Source organism: Cherax quadricarinatus, chromosome 13 (assembly GCF_038502225.1).
Source record: "Cherax quadricarinatus isolate ZL_2023a chromosome 13, ASM3850222v1, whole genome shotgun sequence".
NCBI lineage: Eukaryota > Metazoa > Arthropoda > Malacostraca > Decapoda > Parastacidae > Cherax > Cherax quadricarinatus.
In genome coordinates this window covers 12995125-13017624 of record NC_091304.1, presented here as the reverse complement: position 1 = coordinate 13017624, position 22500 = coordinate 12995125, and the positions used below count along the sequence as shown (strand labels likewise).

Genomic DNA, 22500 nt, shown 5'->3' with positions numbered 1-22500 from the left:
AGAGGAATGAGGAAGTGAGAGGGTGAGTGAGGAGGGAGAGAGGGAGAGGGGAAAATGGAGGGAGGGGAGTGGTAAAGGGAGAGGCTGAATTAGAGAGGGAAAATAGGGATATTTGAAAGAAGAAGGGAAGGGAGAGAGAGTTAGAGGGGAAAGGGTAAAGTGATGGGGATGACAAGTAAAAGGGGAAGAGAGATTCAAAATGAGAGATAAAGAGAGCGAGAGAGAGAGAGAGAGAGAGAGAGAGAGAGAGAGAGAGAGAGAGAGAGAGATCGCTTGGTAAATATATGCCTAATAATAATAATAATAATAATAATAATAATAATAATAATAATAATAATAATAATAATAATAATAATAATAATAATAATAATATTGGCAGTTTGGAGGGATATGTTGTATCTTTATATGTGTATGTTTCTAAACTGTTGTATTCTGAGCACCTCTGCAAAAACAGTGATAATGTGTGAGTGTGGTGAAAGTGTTGAATGATGATGAAAGTATTTTCTTTTTGTGGATTTTCTTTTTTGGGTCACCCTGCCTCGGTGGGAGACGGCTGACTTGTTGAAAAAAAAAATAATAATAATAATAATAATAATTATTATTATTATTATTATTATTATTATTATTATTATTATTATTATTATTATTATTATTATTATTATTATACTCATGGTAATCACCCATGTGTATGGGAGGTTTTTCTCACTCTCTCTCTCTCTCTCCTTCGTAATTCTTCTTGGATCATTGACTAGGTTCCACACAGAATATTGTTGACCAAAATAAAGGTGCGTGGTATAGGAGACAATGTCGAGGCAACTGCCTCACTGCCTCACCAGCCAGAAACAGTGTGTGTGTGTGTGTGTGTGTGTGTGTGTGTGTGTGTGTACCTATATATGGTTGCAGAAGTTGAGTTTCAGCTTCTGGCCCCACCTCTCAACTTGCCGCTTGTCACTTGATTCCCTCCCAGCCTCTTGGTGCACTTCGACCCTGCTGTTATAGCTGTGTATAGATGGTATTCTGCTTCCATCACTTTGACCACGTCATTCCAGATCCTGACTACTCAGAAGCTGAAGAAATACTTCCTGACGTTCCTGTTACTTCTGCCTGCACCTCAGGTTTGTGCCACAGGCTCTTGTGGGGCACAGTATCAAATGCCTTCCTGCAGTCTAAGAAAATGCAATACACCCATCCATCTCTCTAAAATCTCACATCTGTCATAGAACTCCCACAGACTGGTAAGAGAATATTTGCATATCAGTGGTATACAATACCTACAAGATAGTAAATTAGATACAAGTCTAAAGATACTCAGATGTTACATATGTGTTTAATTTATCAAGACAAGATTTGTCATCTTTTGAGCATTGCTGGTTAAGATTTATGAAGCCGCTTCGAAGTGCACTAATTACTCCTCCATCTCTCTCATTCTGATTATCTTCAATATAAGAACGTAAGAACATAAGAAAGGAGGAACACTGCAGGAGGCCTGTTGGCCCATACTAGACACGTCCTTTACAATTCATCCCACTAACAAAACATTTGCCCAACCCAATTTTCAATGCCACCCAAGAAATAAGCTCTGATGTGAAAGTCCCACTCAAATCCAACCCCTCCCACTCATGTACTTATCCAACCTAAATTTTAAACTACCCAAAGTCCCAGCCTCAATAACCCAACTAGGTAGACTGTTGCTCACTTGTCTGTTTTCATCTATCCTCCCTTTCTATAGTCCTGCAAGCTTTTATGATTTCCTTTTTTTCCTCTCTGCCTCTCAGGTTGAACCAGAAGCTGGAATTAACGAACGGTGTTCCTCACGAATCCATACACGGCCGACACTTTTCTCAGTGTAAATCACTGGACACGAAAGGGGAATAACACATAAAATGCAAAATTCGTGAATGCCATGAAGTCTGATAACGCCGCTTGTGGCCTAATGAAGGTGCATTGAGAGGGAGTTCCTCTTCAAAGAGAGAGGACGGGGGAGCCTTGACGCTCCTGAGAGGGATTTTGATTCAAGGATCTAAGGATAATATTCCCACTTAATAATAATAGATTGGTTGATGCAGCAATCACAAGTGCTAGGAGGAACATAACAGTACAGTGCAAGGGGGAACATAAGAGTACAATGCTAGGAGGAACATAACAGTACAGTGCTAGGAGGAACATAACAGTACAATGCTAGGAGGAACATAACAGTACAGTGGTAGGGGGAACATAACAGTACAGTGCTAGGGGAAACCTAACAGTACAGTGCTAGGGGGAACATAACAGTACAGTGTTAGGGGGAACATAACAGTACAGTGCTAGGGGGAACATAACAGTACAATGCTAGGAGGAACATAACAGTACAGTGGTAGGGGGAACGTAACAGTACAGTGCTAGGGGAAACATAACAGTACAGTGCTAGGGGGAACATAACAGTACAGTGCTAGGGGGAACATAACAGTACAGTGTTAGGGGGAACATAACAGTACAGTGCTAGGGGAAACATAACAGTACAATGCTAGGAGGAACATAACAGTAGTGCTAGGACGAACATAACAGTACAATGCTAGGAGGAACATAACAGTGCAATGCTAGGATGAACATAACAGTACAGTGCTAGAAGGAACATAACTGTGCAATGCTAGGAGGAACATAACAGTACAATGCTAGGAGGAACATAACAGTACAATGCTAGGAGGAACATAACTGTGCAATGCTAGGAGGAGCATAAAGTACAATGCTAGGAGGAGCATAACAGTACAATGCTAGGAGGAGCATAACAGTACAATGCTAGGAGGAACATAACAGTACAATGCTAGGAGGAACATAACAGTACAATGCTAGGAGGAACATAACAGTACAATGCTAGGGGGAACATAACAGTACAATGCTAGGATGAACATAACAGTACAGTGCTAGGGGGAACATAACTGTGCAATGCTAGGAGGAACATAACAGTACAATGCTAGGAGGAACATAACAGTAGTGCTAGGAGGAACATAACAGTACAATGCTAGGAGGAACATAACAGTACAATGCTAGGAGGAGCATAACAGTACAATGCTAGGAGGAGCATAACAGTACAATGCTAGGAGGAGCATAACAGTACAATGCTAGGAGGAGCATAACAGTACAATGCTAGGAGGAGCATAACAGTACAATGCTAGGAGGAACATAACAGTACAATGCTAGGAGGAACATAACAGTACAATGCTAGGAGGAGCATAACAGTACAATGCTAGGAGGAGCATAACAGTACAATGCTAGGAGGAGCATAACAGTACAATGCTAGGGGGAACATAACAGTACAATGCTAGGAGGAACATAACAGTATTGCTAGGAGGAACATAACTGTGCAATGCTAGGAGGAACATAACAGTACAATGCTAGGAGGAACATAACAGTACAGTGCTAGGAGGAACATAACAGTACAATGCTAGAAGGAGCATAACAGTACAATGCTAGGAGGAACATAACAGTACAGTGCTAGGAGGAACATAACAGTACAATGCTAGGAGGAACATAACAGTACAATGCTAGGAGGAACATAACAGTACAATGCTAGGAGGAACATAACAGTACAATGCTAGGAGGAACATAACAGTACAATGCTAGGGGGAACATAACAGTACAGTGTTAGGAGAAACATAACAGTACAATGCTAGGAGGAACATAACAGTACAATGCTAGGATGAACATAACAGTACAATGCTAGGATGAACATAACAGTACAATGCTAGGATGAACATAACAGTACAATGCTAGGAGGAACATAACAGTACAGTGCTAGAGGGAACATAACAGTACAATGCTAGGAGGAACATAACAGTACAGTGCTAGGGGGAACATAACAGTACAATGCTAGGAGGAACATAACAGTACAGTGCTAGGGGGAACATAACAGTACAGTGCTAGGGGGAACATAACAGTACAGTGCTAGGGGGAACATAACAGTACAATGCTAGGAGGAACATAACAGTACAGTGCTAGGGGGAACATAACAGTACAATGCTAGGAGGAACATAACAGTACAGTGCTAGGGGGAACATAACAGTACAATGCTAGGAGGAACGTAACAGTACAGTGCTAGGGGGAACATAACAGTACAATGCTAGGAGGAACATAACAGTACAATGCTAGGAGGAACATAACAGTACAATGCTAGGAGGAATATAACAGTACAATGCTAGGAGGAACATAACAGTACAGTGCTAGGAGGAACATAACAGTACAGTGCTAGGAGGAACATAACAGTACAATGCTAGGAGGAACATAACAGTACAATGCTAGGAGGAACGTAACAGTACAGTGCTAGGGGGAACATAACAGTACAATGCTAGGGGGAACATAACAGTACAATGCTAGGAGGAACATAACAGTACAATGCTAGGAGGAACATAACAGTACAGTGCTAGGAGGAACATAACAGTACAGTGCTAGGAGGAACGTAACAGTACAGTGCTAGGAGGAACATAACAGTACAATGCTAGGAGGAACGTAACAGTACAGTGCTAGGGGGAACATAACAGTACAATGCTAGGGGGAACATAACAGTACAATGCTAGGAGGAACATAACAGTACAATGCTAGGAGGAACATAACAGTACAGTGCTAGAGGGAACATAACAGTACAGTGCTAGAGGGAACATAACAGTACAGTGCTAGGAGGAACATAACAGTACAGTGCTAGAGGGAACATAACAGTACAGTGCTAGAGGGAACATAACAGTACAGTGCTAGGAGGAACATAACAGTACAGTGCTAGGAGGAACATAACAGTACAGTGCTAGGAGGAACATAACAGTACAGTGCTAGGAGGAACATAACAGTACAGTGCTAGGAGGAACATAACAGTACAGTGCTAGGAGGAACATAACAGTACAATGCTAGGGGGAACATAACAGTACAATGCTAGAGGGAACATAACAGTACAGTGCTAGGAGGAACATAACAGTACAATGCTAGGGGGAACATAACAGTACAATGCTAGAGGGAACATAACAGTACAGTGCTAGGAGGAACATAACAGTACAATGCTAGGGGGAACATAACAGTACAATGCTAGGAGGAACATAACAGTACAGTGCTAGGAGGAACATAACAGTACAATGCTAGGGGGAACATAACAGTACAATGCTAGGAGGAACATAACAGTACAGTGCTAGGAGGAACATAACAGTACAATGCTAGGAGGAACATAACAGTACAATGCTAGGGGGAACATAACAGTACAATGCTAGGAGGAACATAACAGTACAATGCTAGGAGGAGCATAACAGTACAATGCTAGGAGGAACATAACAGTACAATGCTAGGAGGAACATAACAGTACAATGCTAGGAGGAACATAACAGTACAATGCTAGGGGGAACATAACAGTACAATGCTAGGATGAACATAACAGTACAGTGCTAGGGGGAACATAACTGTGCAATGCTAGGAGGAACATAACAGTACAATGCTAGGAGGAACATAACAGTAGTGCTAGGAGGAACATAACAGTACAATGCTAGGAGGAACATAACAGTACAATGCTAGGAGGAGCATAACAGTACAATGCTAGGAGGAGCATAACAGTACAATGCTAGGAGGAGCATAACAGTACAATGCTAGGAGGAGCATAACAGTACAATGCTAGGAGGAGCATAACAGTACAATGCTAGGAGGAACATAACAGTACAATGCTAGGAGGAACATAACAGTACAATGCTAGGAGGAGCATAACAGTACAATGCTAGGAGGAGCATAACAGTACAATGCTAGGAGGAGCATAACAGTACAATGCTAGGGGGAACATAACAGTACAATGCTAGGAGGAACATAACAGTATTGCTAGGAGGAACATAACTGTGCAATGCTAGGAGGAACATAACAGTACAATGCTAGGAGGAACATAACAGTACAGTGCTAGGAGGAACATAACAGTACAATGCTAGAAGGAGCATAACAGTACAATGCTAGGAGGAACATAACAGTACAGTGCTAGGAGGAACATAACAGTACAATGCTAGGAGGAACATAACAGTACAATGCTAGGAGGAACATAACAGTACAATGCTAGGAGGAACATAACAGTACAATGCTAGGAGGAACATAACAGTACAATGCTATGGGGAACATAACAGTACAGTGTTAGGAGAAACATAACAGTACAATGCTAGGAGGAACATAACAGTACAATGCTAGGATGAACATAACAGTACAATGCTAGGATGAACATAACAGTACAATGCTAGGATGAACATAACAGTACAATGCTAGGAGGAACATAACAGTACAGTGCTAGGGGGAACATAACAGTACAATGCTAGGAGGAACATAACAGTACAGTGCTAGGGGGAACATAACAGTACAATGCTAGGAGGAACATAACAGTACAGTGCTAGGGGGAACATAACAGTACAGTGCTAGGGGGAACATAACAGTACAGTGCTAGGGGGAACATAACAGTACAATGCTAGGAGGAACATAACAGTACAGTGCTAGGGGGAACATAACAGTACAATGCTAGGAGGAACATAACAGTACAGTGCTAGGGGGAACATAACAGTACAATGCTAGGAGGAACGTAACAGTACAGTGCTAGGGGGAACATAACAGTACAATGCTAGGAGGAACATAACAGTACAATGCTAGGAGGAACATAACAGTACAATGCTAGGAGGAATATAACAGTACAATGCTAGGAGGAACATAACAGTACAGTGCTAGGAGGAACATAACAGTACAGTGCTAGGAGGAACATAACAGTACAATGCTAGGAGGAACATAACAGTACAATGCTAGGAGGAACGTAACAGTACAGTGCTAGGGGGAACATAACAGTACAATGCTAGGGGGAACATAACAGTACAATGCTAGGAGGAACATAACAGTACAATGCTAGGAGGAACATAACAGTACAGTGCTAGGAGGAACATAACAGTACAGTGCTAGGAGGAACGTAACAGTACAGTGCTAGGAGGAACATAACAGTACAATGCTAGGAGGAACGTAACAGTACAGTGCTAGGGGGAACATAACAGTACAATGCTAGGGGGAACATAACAGTACAATGCTAGGAGGAACATAACAGTACAATGCTAGGAGGAACATAACAGTACAGTGCTAGAGGGAACATAACAGTACAGTGCTAGAGGGAACATAACAGTACAGTGCTAGGAGGAACATAACAGTACAGTGCTAGAGGGAACATAACAGTACAGTGCTAGAGGGAACATAACAGTACAGTGCTAGGAGGAACATAACAGTACAGTGCTAGGAGGAACATAACAGTACAGTGCTAGGAGGAACATAACAGTACAGTGCTAGGAGGAACATAACAGTACAGTGCTAGGAGGAACATAACAGTACAGTGCTAGGAGGAACATAACAGTACAATGCTAGGGGGAACATAACAGTACAATGCTAGAGGGAACATAACAGTACAGTGCTAGGAGGAACATAACAGTACAATGCTAGGAGGAACGTAACAGTACAGTGCTAGGGGGAACATAACAGTACAATGCTAGGGGGAACATAACAGTACAATGCTAGGAGGAACATAACAGTACAATGCTAGGAGGAACATAACAGTACAGTGCTAGAGGGAACATAACAGTACAGTGCTAGAGGGAACATAACAGTACAGTGCTAGGAGGAACATAACAGTACAGTGCTAGAGGGAACATAACAGTACAGTGCTAGAGGGAACATAACAGTACAGTGCTAGGAGGAACATAACAGTACAGTGCTAGGAGGAACATAACAGTACAGTGCTAGGAGGAACATAACAGTACAGTGCTAGGAGGAACATAACAGTACAGTGCTAGGAGGAACATAACAGTACAGTGCTAGGAGGAACATAACAGTACAATGCTAGGGGGAACATAACAGTACAATGCTAGAGGGAACATAACAGTACAGTGCTAGGAGGAACATAACAGTACAATGCTAGGGGGAACATAACAGTACAATGCTAGAGGGAACATAACAGTACAGTGCTAGGAGGAACATAACAGTACAATGCTAGGGGGAACATAACAGTACAATGCTAGGAGGAACATAACAGTACAGTGCTAGGAGGAACATAACAGTACAATGCTAGGGGGAACATAACAGTACAATGCTAGGAGGAACATAACAGTACAGTGCTAGGAGGAACATAACAGTACAATGCTAGGAGGAACATAACAGTACAATGCTAGGAGGAACATAACAGTACAATGCTAGGAGGAACATAACAGTACAGTGCTAGGAGGAACATAACAGTACAATGCTAGGAGGAACATAACAGTACAATGCTAGGAGGAACATAACAGTACAATGCTAGGAGGAACATAACAGTACAGTGCTAGGAGGAACATAACAATATCACATCTAATATTATCATATGTTCTAGATCCGACAAAACAACAAGAAAAACCTGACACAGTACAAAGGCCACAGTGACCTACACCACAGTACTGAGGGGAATGATACCAAACACAGACGCGGTGGAAACAAGAAACAAATACAGTGGAGTACCATCCTCTCAAAAGAGGGATGCACTGTACTGTTCTTGTTTCTCCATTTCTATAGTGTAGCAAGCACTGTGAAGAAACATAGGCAACACAGTGCCAAAAATGGCGTCTGCAACACAAAAGATGGAGCATTTGATGTTATGACGCAGATGTCAGATCACAACTTGTATATTCTGACCAACTGAAGGTCAGAATGTTCAACGTGATGAAAAGAACGATAAGGCGAAGATGTGGAAGAGAAAGGTGACAAAAACAGAGATAAGGTGAAGAGATAGGTGACAAAAACAGAGATAAGGTGAAGAGATAGGTGACAAAAACAGAGATAAGGTGAAAGGAAAGGTGACAAAACAGAGATAAGGTGAAGAGAAAGGTGACAAAAACAGAGATAAGGTGAAGAGAAAGGTGACAAAAACAGAGATAAGGTGAAGAGAAAGGTGACAAAAACAGAGATAAGGTGAAGAGAAAGGTGACAAAAACAGAGATAAGGTGAAGAGAAAGGTGACAAAAACAGAGATAAGGTGAAGAGATAGGTGACAAAAACAGAGATAAGGTGAAGAGAAAGGTGACAAAAACAGAGATAAGGTGAAGAGAAAGGTGACAAAAACAGAGATAAGGTGAAGAGAAAGGTGACAAAAACAGAGATAAGGTGAAGAGAAAGGTGACAAAAACAGAGATAAGGTGAAGAGAAAGGTGACAAAAACAGAGATAAGGTGAAGAGAAAGGTGACAAAAACAGAGATAAGGTGAAGAGATAGGTGACAAAAACAGAGATAAGGTGAAGAGAAAGGTGACAAAAACAGAGATAAGGTGAAGAGAAAGGTGACAAAAACAGAGATAAGGTGAAGAGAAAGGTGACAAAAACAGAGATAAGGTGAAGAGATAGGTGACAAAAACAGAGATAAGGTGAAGAGAAAGGTGACAAAAACAGAGATAAGGTGAAGAGAAAGGTGATAAAAACAGAGATAAGGTGAAGAGAAAGGTGACAAAAACAGAGATAAGGTGAAGAGAAAGGTGACAAAAAGAGATAAGGTGAAGAGAAAGGTGACAGAGATAAGGTGAAGAGAAAGGTGACAAAAACAGAGATAAGGTGAAGAGAAAGGTGACAAAAACAGAGATAAGGTGAAGAGAAAGGTGACAAAAACAGAGATAAGGTGAAGAGAAAGGTGACAAAACAGAGATAAGGTGAAGAGAAAGGTGACAAAACAGAGATAAGGTGAAGAGAAAGGTGACAAAACAGAGATAAGGTGAAGAGAAAGGTGACAAAAACAGAGATAAGGTGAAGAGAAAGGTGACAAAAAGAGATAAGGTGAAGAGAAAGGTGACAGAGATAAGGTGAAGAGAAAGGTGACAAAAACAGAGATAAGGTGAAGAGAAAGGTGACAAAACAGAGATAAGGTGAAGAGAAAGGTGACAAAAACAGAGATAAGGTGAAGAGAAAGGTGACAAAACAGAGATAAGGTGAAGAGAAAGGTGACAAAACAGAGATAAGGTGAAGAGAAAGGTGACAAAACAGAGATAAGGTGAAGAGAAAGGTGACAAAAACAGAGATAAGGTGAAGAGAAAGGTGACAAAAACAGAGATAAGGTGAAGAGAAAGGTGACAAAACAGAGATAAGGTGAAGAGAAAGGTGACAAAAACAGAGATAAGGTGAAGAGAAAGGTGACAAAACAGAGATAAGGTGAAGAGAAAGGTGACAAAACAGAGATAAGGTGAAGAGAAAGGTGACAGAGATAAGGTGAAGAGAAAGGTGACAAAAACAGAGATAAGGTGAAGAGAAAGGTGACAAAAACAGAGATAAGGTGAAGAGAAAGGTGACAAAAACAGAGATAAGGTGAAGAGAAAGGTGACAAAAACAGAGATAAGGTGAAGAGAAAGGTGACAAAACAGAGATAAGGTGAAGAGAAAGGTGACAAAAACAGAGATAAGGTGAAGAGAAAGGTGACAAAAACAGAGATAAGGTGAAGAGAAAGGTGACAAAACAGAGATAAGGTGAAGAGAAAGGTGACAAAACAGAGATAAGGTGAAGAGAAAGGTGACAAAAACAGAGATAAGGTGAAGAGAAAGGTGACAAAAACAGAGATAAGGTGAAGAGAAAGGTGACAAAAACAGAGATAAGGTGAAGAGAAAGGTGACAAAACAGAGATAAGGTGAAGAGAAAGGTGACAAAAACAGAGATAAGGTGAAGAGAAAGGTGACAAAAACAGAGATAAGGTGAAGAGAAAGGTGACAAAAACAGAGATAAGGTGAAGAGAAAGGTGACAAAAACAGAGATAAGGTGAAGAGAAAGGTGACAAAAACAGAGATAAGGTGAAGAGAAAGGTGACAAAAACAGAGATAAGGTGAAGAGATAGGTGACAAAAACAGAGATAAGGTGAAGAGAAAGGTGACAAAAACAGAGATAAGGTGAAGAGATAGGTGACAAAAACAGAGATAAGGTGAAGAGAAAGGTGACAAAAACAGAGATAAGGTGAAGAGAAAGGTGACAAAAACAGAGATAAGGTGAAGAGAAAGGTGACAAAAACAGAGATAAGGTGAAGAGAAAGGTGACAAAAACAGAGATAAGGTGAAGAGAAAGGTGACAAAAACAGAGATAAGGTGAAGAGAAAGGTGACAAAAACAGAGATAAGGTGAAGAGATAGGTGACAAAAACAGAGATAAGGTGAAGAGATAGGTGACAAAAACAGAGATAAGGTGAAGAGAAAGGTGACAAAAAGAGATAAGGTGAAGAGAAAGGTGACAGAGATAAGGTGAAGAGAAAGGTGACAAAAACAGAGATAAGGTGAAGAGAAAGGTGACAAAAACAGAGATAAGGTGAAGAGATAGGTGACAAAAACAGAGATAAGGTGAAGAGATAGGTGACAAAAACAGAGATAAGGTGAAGAGAAAGGTGACAAAAACAGAGATAAGGTGAAGAGAAAGGTGACAAAAACAGAGATAAGGTGAAGAGATAGGTGACAAAAACAGAGATAAGGTGAAGAGAAAGGTGACAAAAACAGAGATAAGGTGAAGATAAAGGTGACAAAAACAGAGATAAGGTGAAGAGAAAGGTGACAAAAACAGAGATAAGGTGAAGAGAAAGGTGACAAAAACAGAGATAAGGTGAAGAGAAAGGTGACAAAAACAGAGATAAGGTGAAGAGAAAGGTGACAAAAACAGAGATAAGGTGAAGAGAAAGGTGACAAAAACAGAGATAAGGTGAAGAGAAAGGTGACAAAAACAGAGATAAGGTGAAGAGAAAGGTGACAAAACAGAGATAAGGTGAAGAGAAAGGTGACAAAAACAGAGATAAGGTGAAGAGAAAGGTGACAAAAACAGAGATAAGGTGAAGAGAAAGGTGACAAAAACAGAGATAAGGTGAAGAGAAAGGTGACAAAAACAGAGATAAGATGAAGAGATAGGTGACAAAAACAGAGATAAGGTGAAGAGGGTGAAGTGTAACGTGAGAAATATTTTTCAGTCACCAAGAAAGAGAGTGTGAGAGAAGCCGTCAAAACTTGGCTCCAACTTGACTTATAAACGTTGATAAAAAATGCCTTACAATACTAAGTACAAATTAATACATTCTAAAAAAAAGCTAAATATCTGGAACTTAGACAATCACAGGATCAAGTACGTACAAGTACGTTAGTAATACGTACAGTACAGACGTATACTTTACGTCTCAATAAACATCCTGTGAGAGGGACCTTCCAGAAGCTGCCCGAATATTATTCTCTTCCTCTTATTTTCTTGTTCCAGCATTTGTTTGTTTCACCCATAACTCGAGAACTCTTCATCCAATAAGCTTCAAACTTCCACCGCTTGTGTACGGTAACAAGGAGTAGATTCTTGGGTAGGGAATACATGTTCACCTGCCTTGTGACGATAGATGCTGAACCTGCTCCCAGCATCCCGTGGAACCGTTCAGATAACTTCCAAAATCCTCAGTGGTGGAACTTTAGACTTTCATGAAAAATACAAAGGAAAAAAATCGACTACGATGGAGAGTGAAATTCAGATGTGTCGAAGCAAAGTGAAATTGGTGAAGTTCTGTAATGGCGGAGGTTTTGTAAAACAGTGAAACACCTGGAGCTGTTAGTGCACCCCTTCCAGTGCACACATCACAGTGCACACCTCACAGTGCGCACCTTACAGTGCACACCTCACAGTCCACACCTCACAGTGCACACCTCACACTGCACACTTCTCAGTGCACACCTCACAGTGCACACTTCACAGTGGACACCTCACAGTGCACACCTCACAGTGCACACTTCACAGTGCACACATCACAGTGCACACTTCACAGTGCACACATCACAGTGCACACTTCACAGTGCACACCTCACAGTGCACACTTCACAGTGTACACTTCACAGTGCACACTTCAGTGTACACCTAACAGTGCACACTTCACAGTGCACATTTCACATTGCACACCTCACAGTGCACACCTCACAGTGCACACCTCACAGTGCACACCTCACATTGCACACCTCACAGTGCACACCTCACAGTGCACACCTCACAGTGCACACCTCACAGTGCACACCTCACAGTGCACACCTCACAGTGCACACCTCACAGTGCACACCTCACAGTGCACACCTCACAGTGCACACCTCACATTGCACACCTCACAGTGCACACCTCACATTGCACACCTCACAGTGCACACCTCACAGTGCACACCTCACAGTGCACACCTCACAGTGCACACCTCACATTGCACACCTCACAGTGCACACCTCACATTGCACACGTCACAGTGCACACCTCACAGTGCACACCTCACAGTGCACACCTCACAGTGCACACATCACAGTGCACACCTCACAGTGCACACCTCACAGTGCACACCTCACAGTGCACACCTCACAGTGCACACCTCACATTGCACACCTCACAGTGCACACCTCACATTGCACACCTCACAGTGCACACCTCACAGTGCACACCTCACAGTGCACACCTCACAGTGCACACCTCACATTGCACACCTCACAGTGCACACCTCACATTGCACACCTCACAGTGCACACCTCACAGTGCACACCTCACAGTGCACACCTCACAGTGCACACCTCACATTGCACACCTCACAGTGCACACCTCACAGTGCACACCTCACAGTGCACACCTCACAGTGCACACCTCACATTGCACACCTCACAGTGCACACCTCACAGTGCACACCTCACATTGCACACCTCACAGTGCACACCTCACAGTGCACACCTCACAGTGCACACCTCACAGTGCACACCTCACAGTGCACACCTCACAGTGCACACCTCACAGTGCACACCTCACAGTTCACACCTAACATTCATTTCACTTCTACTCTCTTCCACTTTACCTATGAAACAGTCATTTACGATGATCTATACGACCTCACAGCCTCACCCACCAAGGCAGACAGTGTGGCGTGAAGGGTGGGGGGAGAGCCTTCCGCTACACTATGCTAACCTCTGCGCAGAAGTAGAGGAAGCCAGACTCTGCATATAGTCAGAACCACACGGTTGTGCCAGCTGCCTCTCCTGTGTACTCCCGTATAGCCTCTCCTCTCTCTCTCTCTCTCTCTCTCTCTCTCTCTCTCTCTCTCTCTCTCTCTCTCTCTCTCTCTCTCTCTCTCTCTCTCTCTCTCTCTCTCTCTCTCTCTCACTCACTCTGCTGTGAACTTCACTACTGTGTGGCTTAAAAATGAGTACACAATACGGGAAGGGGGGGAGGGAGGAGGGGGAAGGGGCACGAGGAGGTGAGGGGAGGGGCAGGGAAACGTAGGGAGGGACATGAGAAAGTAGAGAGAGGAAAGGGGAGAGTATTTAGGGGATGTATGGAAAGGAAAGAATGGTAACAGGGACAGGAGAAAGAGAAGGGGTAAAAATAAGTGGGAGAAAGGAGGGGAACAGAGTACTGTGCCCTGGGGGAAGAGAGTACTCTGCTCTGGGGCACAGAATACTGTGCCCTGGGGAACAGAATAATGTGCCCTGGGGAACAGAATACTGTGCCCTGGGGAACAGAATACTGTGCCCTGGGGAACAGAATACTGTGCCCTGGGGAACAGAATACTGTGCCCTGGGGAACAGAATACTGTGCCCTGGAGAACAGAATACTGTGCCCTGGGGAACAGAATACTGTGCCCTGGGGAACAGAATACTGTGCCCTGGGGAACAGAATACTGTGCCCTGGGGAACTGAATACTGTGCCCTGGGGAACAGAATACTGTGCCCTGGAGAACAGAATACTGTGCCCTGGGGAACAGAATACTGTGCCCTGGGGAACAGAATACTGTGCCCTGGGGAACAGAATACTGTGCCCTGGAGAACAGAATACTGTGCCCTGGGGAACAGAATACTGTGCCCTGGGGAACAGAATACTGTGCCCTGGGGAACAGAATACTGTGCCCTGGAGAACAGAATACTGTGCCCTGGGGAACAGAATACTGTGCCCTGGAGAACAGAATACTGTGCCCTGGGGAACAGAATACTGTGCCCTGGGAACAGAATACTGTGCCCTGGGGAACAGAATACTGTGCCCTGGAGAACGGAATACTGTGCCCTGGGGAACAGAATACTGTGCCCTGGGGAACAGAATACTGTGCCCTGGGGAACAGAATACTGTGCCCTGGGGAACAGAATACTGTGCCCTGGGGAACAGAATACTGTGCCCTGAGGAACAGAATACTGTGCCCTGGGGAACAGAATACTGTGCCCTGGGGAACAGAATACTGTGCCCTGGGGAACAGAATACCGTGCCCTGGAGAACAGAATACTGTGCCCTGGGGAACAGAATACTGTGCCCTGGGAACAGAATACTGTGCCCTGAGGAACAGAATACTGTGCCCTGGGGAACAGAATACTGTGCCCTGGGGAACAGAATACTGTGACCTGGGGAACAGAATACTGTGCCCTGGGGAACAGAATACTGTGCCCTGGGGAACAGAATACTGTGCCCTGGGGAACAGAATACTGTGCCCTGGAGAACAGAATACTGTGCCCTGGGGAACAGAATACTGTGCCCTGGGAACAGAATACTGTGCCCTGAGGAACAGAATACTGTGCCCTGGGAACAGAATACTGTGCCCTGGAGAACAGAGTACTGTGCACTGGGGAACAGAATACTGTGCCCTGGGGAACAGAATACTGTGCCCTGGGGAACAGAATACTGTGCCCTGGGGAACAGAATACTGTACCCTGGGGAACAGAATACTGTGCCCTGGGGAACAGAATACTGTGCCCTGGGGAACAGAATACTGTGCCCTGGGGAACAGAATACTGTGCCCTGGGGAACAGAATACTGTGCCCTGGGGAACAGAATACTGTGCCCTGGGAACAGAATACTGTGCCCTGAGGAACAGAATACTGTGCCCTGGGGAACAGAATACTGTGCCCTGGAGAACAGAATACTGTGCCCTGGGGAACAGAATACTGTGCCCTGGGGAACAGAATACTGTGCCCTGGGGAACAGAATACTGTGCCCTGGGGAACAGAATACTGTGCCCTGGGGAACAGAATACTGTGCCCTGGGGAACAGAATACTGTGCCCTGGGGAACAGAATACTGTGCCCTGGGGAACAGAATACTGTGCCCTGGGGAACAGAATACTGTGCCCTGGAGAACAGAATACTGTGCCCTGGGAACAGAATACTGTGCCCTGAGGAACAGAATACTGTGCCCTGGGGAACAGAATACTGTGCCCTGGGAACAGAATACTGTGCCCTGGGGAACAGAATACTGTGCCCTGGGGAACAGAATACTGTGCCCTGGGAACAGAATACTGTGCCCTGAGGAACAGAATACTGTGCCCTGGGGAACAGAATACTGTGCCCTGGGGAACAGAATACTGTGCCCTGAGGAACAGAATACTGTGCCCTGGGGAACAGAATACTGTGCCCTGGGGAACAGAATACTGTGCCCTGGAGAACAGAATACTGTGCCCTGAGGAACAGAATACTGTGCCCTGGGGAACAGAATACTGTGCCCTGGGGAACAGAATACTGTGCCCTGAGGAACAGAATACTGTGCCCTGGGGAACAGAATACTGTGCCCTGAGGAACAGAATACTGTGCCCTGGGGAACAGAATACTGTGCCCTGGGGAACAGAATACTGTGCCCTGGGGAACAGAATACTGTGCCCTGGGGAACAGAATACTGTGCCCTGGGGAACAGAATACTGTGCCCTGGGGAACAGAATACTGTGCCCTGGGGAACAGAATACTGTGCCCTGGGGAACAGAATACTGTGCCCTGGGGAACAGAATACTGTGCCCTGAGGAACAGAATACTGTGCCCTGGGGAACAGAATACTGTGCCCTGAGGAACAGAATACTGTGCCCTGGGGAACAGAATACTGTGCCCTGGGAACAGAATACTGTGCCCTGAGGAACAGAATACTGTGCCCTGGGGAACAGAATACTGTGCCCTGGGGAACAGAATACTGTGCCCTGGGGAACAGAATACTGTGCCCTGGGGAACAGAATACTGTGCCCTGGGGAACAGAATACTGTGCCCTGGGGAACAGAATACTGTGCCCTGGGGAACAGAATACTGTGCCCTGGGGAACAGAATACTGTGCCCTGAGGAACAGAATACTGTGCCCTGGGGAACAGAATACTGTGCCCTGAGGAACAGAATACTGTGCCCTGGGGAACAGAATACTGTGCCCTGGGGAACACATTTTGTGTGTTGTTACATCGAAACCAAACTTGTATACAGTACATCTGCATACTGCTGTCTTCCAGTGCATCCAAGACAATGTTGAGATTGTCTTGCAATTCTCTGGGATGTACAAATGTTGCGGATCCATGTGGTTAGCAGTCTTGTTTCTTAAAAATCTCAAATATTTTGATTCTCTGAGACATAGGAGCCATCAGTCTATATTTTTTTTTGCAATAGCTTTCTCGCCACTATGATTGATGATTGCAATGACTCCTGTGTCCAGACTCCTTCTTCGTAGGTTATGTAAGGCATGTGGTAGTGTTTTTTTGCAATTGTTTTAATGAGTTTCGAAGAGCCTCTGGCTGGAGCTCAGTGCCTGGCTAACCTATCAGTGGTTTCTTCAAGCACGAGAAAAGGGTTAAGGTTATGCCAGACATTTGCTGAAAAATTCTTTCGGTATGTCAATCATTTAATATGATTAAAAGTTCACCGAATATAGAGTCGTGTTGTGAGTTCAGTATTTCACTCATTTCTGCAGTGTTTTCAACGTGATTGCCATCTCCTCTATTCTTGTGTTTTGATCAAGTCTTAGTCTGTAAATTCAACTGAGTATAAACACACTATAAGTCGTAATGAACGACTGTCAAATGAATAAACAGAAATCTGCATAAACACTGGCAGCTTGTCTGCAGCTCCCACTTCAGCAGACTCTGCCTGGGCTGCAGAGTCTGCTGAATCCCAGCACCTGGTGCTGGGATTCTGGGAAATGTACTTCATTATACAAGTGTTTGTCAGCAGTACTCGGGAAGACAGCACACACAAGCTTGGTGTGTGTTGCCGAACAAATAATGGTGTGAGGCCTGTTTATACACCATTACCACCCGTGTTCAGCTTATTCATCATTACCACCTGTCTTCATTGTATTCATCATTACCACCTGTCTTCATCTTATTCATCATTACCACCTGTCTTCATCTTATTCATCATTACCACCTGTCTTCATCTTATTCATCATTACCACCTGTCTTCATCTTATTCATCATTACCACCTGTCTTCATCTTATTCATCATTACCACCTGTCTTCATCTTATTCATCATTACCACCTGTCTTCATCTTATTCATCATTACCACCTGTCTTCATCTTATTCATCATTACCACCTGTCTTCATCTTATTCATCATTACCACCTGTCTTCATCTTATTCATCATTACCACCTGTCTTCATCTTATTCATCATTACCACCTGTCTTCATCTTATTCATCATTACCACCTGTCTTCATCTTATTCATCATTACCACCTGTCTTCATCTTATTCATCATTACCACCTGTCTTCATCTTATTCATCATTACCACCTGTCTTCATCTTATTCATCATTACCACCTGTCTTCATCTTATTCATCATTACCACCTGTCTTCATCTTATTCACCATTACCACCTGTCTTCATCTTATTCATCATTACCACCTGTCTTCATCTTATTCATCATTACCACCTGTCTTCATCTTATTCATCATTACCACCTGTCTTCATCTTATTCATCATTACCACCTGTCTTCATCTTATTCATCATTACCACCTGTCTTCATCTTATTCATCATTACCACCTGTCTTCATCTTATTCATCATTACCACCTGTCTTCATCTTATTCATCATTACCACCTGTCTTCATCTTATTCATCATTACCACCTGTCTTCATCTTATTCATCATTACCACCTGTCTTCGATTTATTCATCATCACCGCTTGTGTGTTCGCCATACTGTCAGAAGTACTTGTAACCAAGCTTAAGCCTGGCCACTACAACATCAATCAATCTGTTCACATTGTAACTTGCTCCATAAACGTACTAATCTACGTTCATGTTATTATAGTGGGTTATATATCTACTCAGGCTTCTAACTGCATTCTTATAACATTCAGTTTCCCTATAAATTATTATTATTATTATAATCAAAAAGAAGCGCTAAGCCACAAGGGCTATACAGCCTTTCGCCATAAAGACATTAATGAACGAAGTGTTTGTGGCATGCTAAGAGTATATTACATTGTATTGGGAGTATATCACACACACCCATATAGGTATGCCCTCCCGGCCAGTGAACCAGCTGTTAAGGGTTTAACGAGCAGAGACCCCGTCGTTATACCTTGGTTGAACCAGCCAATCACAAGTTTGCCCACCGAAGCTGTGAAGCGATACGGTACACTTTTGAAGCAGCCTTGGAAGACTTACCTTTCCTGCTGGTAGCTACGGTTCTCACCGTGTCTTGTGCTTGCATTTTTGCCTCATTGTACATAGCTGTAACTACTGTACATAGGGTATATATACTGTACATACCAGCTTGTTTTGGTGAAAGAAACGCAATCATATATTCTCGCTGCTGCCTTTTTGCTCGTTCCTAATTGGTTATCGTGCGAAGGCAAGGTGTGCACGCCAGGTGCACCTGTGCTCGTAACAGTGCTCATCTCTGTGATGAGTTACTGACATGTTACGCCAGGTTGTAAACCTGTGTGGGTGGGAGACTGTGTGCCGAGTCCCCCTCCTCTGCTGCTGCAGCTACTGCTACTGTTGCTGCTACTACTGTTGCTGCTACTACTGTTGCTGCTACTACTGTTGCTGGTGCTGAAGCTGCAGCTACTGCTACTGTTGCTACTACTACTATTGCTGGTGCTGGTATTGGTGGTGGTAGTGGTGCTGCTGCTACTTTTGCTGGTGATGCTGTTGCTGCAGCTACTGCTACTGTTGCTGGTGATGCTGTTGCTGCAGCTACTGCTACTGTTGCTACTACTACTACTACTACTACTATTGCTGGTGCTGGTATTGGTGCTGCTGTTGCTGCTGCTGTCTGCTCCCTCAGCAATGACTTATATACTGTAGACAGGTATGCTGTACTTAGGATTGATAAACTGAACACATCGATTCAAGGCTGAGGGACTGATTACCTCACACTCCTCGTCTTCCACCTTTGTATTGGACTGAAGAAGCCACTTGTTGATAAAACGTTTCCAGATTCCCAAATGTTGCTCAAGTGTTTCATTGATCAAGCTGGCTAGGTGTTCCCTTGCGTCTTGCGTCTTGCATCTTGCGTCTTGCGCCTTGTGTCTTGCGTCAGAGGCAAATTATGAAACTTAACCTGGCTCACTATATTACTTCGTAACTTACCGCACCACTAAGTTACTGCCTCGTTTATCCCCTCACCTGCATCACTAAGTTACTGCCCAGCTCGGCGTCATTAAGTTATTCTTTCATGTGTATAACTAAGTTACTACGTCGCTAAGTTACTCCTGCACCTTCCTTACAAAGTTACTACATCACCTGCGTCACTATGTTATTACATAACCTGTGTCACTAAGTCATTCCCTCACCTGCGTCACTAAGTCACTCCCTCACCTGCGTCACTAAGTCACTCCCTCACCTGCGTCACTAAGCCCTTCCCTTACCTGCGTCACTAAGTCACTCCCTCACCTGCGTCACTAAGCCCTTCCCTTACCTGCGTCACTAAGTCACTCCCTCACCTGCGTCACTAAGTCAGTTTCTCGTCTGAGTCACCGCAGAAGAAACACTGATACTAATTAATAAGGCTTCGAGCAACACTAAACTGATCATAACATCACCCTCGCAACACTAATATGGTGAGCCTGGGAGTGATGGTACAAACCTGCAGATAACGAAGAGGGAGAAGCGGTGTCAGGCTTCAGCAGCGAAGTGCTGAGCTTCTTAACGCAACCAGAGTCTTCACGATACTGTTTGTGTGAGAAAGAGAGACGAGAGAAGATACCTCTCTTCTCCCTCTCTCTCCTCCTCCCCCTCCTCCTCCTCCTCCTCCTCCTCCTCCTCCTCCTCCTCCTCCTCCTCCACCTCTCCACCCCCCTTAGAGCCTCTGTGAGCTCTACAGAACGCCTACGAACCTCTCATGTCAGAGCAGAAGCTCATATAAGGAGCTCTGTTCAGAACTTGTATTTCTTCCTTAGGGCGCTTAACGACTGTGTCCCACGATTCTTCAAGTGTCCCACGACCGTTCAAGTGTGGTACGACCGTTCAAGTGTCCCACGACTGTTCAAGTGTGGTACGACCGTTCAAGTGTGGTACGACCGTTCAAGTGTGGTACGACCGTTCAAGTGTGGTACGACCGTTCAAGTGTCCCACGACCGTTCAAGTGTGGTACGACCGTTCAAGTGTGGTACGACCGTTCAAGTGTGGTACGACCGTTCAAGTGTCCCACGACTGTTCAAGTGTGCCACGATCCATCAAGTGTCCCACGATCGTTCAAGTGTGCTCAGGTACCAACAGCAGCTTCCTGACACTCTTGTGACCTTCGGTGCACCATAAAACTGTTTAGGACTCTTCAAAGGACGTCCAATGACCCATCCAGGGAGCAGACCTCACCCAGGCGCAAAGCTTTCACTGTAACAACGCTGCTTCGCTCTGTGTAGAACTTTTATCAAGTCGACTGACTCGACGAAGTTGAACACGAGGACGGGAGCAAATGTCGTCACCTTGTAAAGTTACACTCATCACTGGTCTTTAATACCGTGGTCAGTACACTTGTAGTATCTTCCCTGCAATGTTGGGAGGTTCCTACCTTTCTTCAGCACTCAGATTCTCTCCGGATCTCCCACTGATGAGGAAGTCAAGTCCAATCACCGTTGGTAAGAGATGGTAAGTCCCTCAAGCTTGGGAAATTGACCGCCTCCCAGCGATGGTGACAGACTGATCATATTAAAACTACTGTGCCGCTACCAATTCACGAGACGGCCTTAGTAAATACGTAAGTTTATTCAGGTACAGGTATACATAAATACAGTGACATCATAGCTGCATATGTGTAGATTATATAGGATAACCCCAAAAAGTCAGACAAAGAGACTGGGGATCAAACTGGGAATGAAACATCGTCTGGGGAACCGAAAGAGTAAGTCCAAGGAACCAGCAGCTTCCAGGACGCTGAAGAAGCCCCCCCCCCAACTTGTCAGGATGTCAAGAAATCTCCTAAATAAAAGAATCCTATCACGAAGGACAGGCAAAAGCTCTCCGGGATCCTGCCTCGCCGCCCACCCTTGACATCCCTGCAGGACCCCATCCTGGGACCCGTCTAGGTCCTGCAGGGCCCCCTGCTGGGACCCTTCTAGGCTCTGCAGGACCTCCCACGGGAATCAGCTTGACGTGTCCACTCTGTGTTTGACATATACATGAAAATAAAAATCCGTTACCTTTCTGCAAAGATCCTCAACATGACTTTATTCATATGAATAACATGTCTCTGTTGTTTGTATAAATCTTCAGAATGATTAAAAATAATTTTAAGTCTGTATACATGATGTTAATAATAATAAACACAGGAAAAACTCTTTACAATAATAATAATAATAATAG

General features: G+C 44.1%; 1 protein-coding gene across 2 annotated transcripts in view; it reads right to left on the bottom strand.

Moving 5' to 3' along the window:
• The window catches only part of LOC128688629 (endothelin-converting enzyme homolog), a 542574-nt gene that overhangs the window by 288375 nt on the left and 231699 nt on the right, over positions 1 to 22500 (bottom strand). The window contains exon 1 of one of the 2 annotated variants that reach the window (XM_053776541.2): positions 20786 to 20859. The exons of the other annotated variant lie outside the window; for it this stretch is intronic. The gene's annotated coding sequence lies outside the window, so the exon portion shown is untranslated. Of the gene's footprint in view, positions 1 to 20785; positions 20860 to 22500 lie in introns of those variants that run through there. 2 annotated transcript variants of the gene reach the window in all.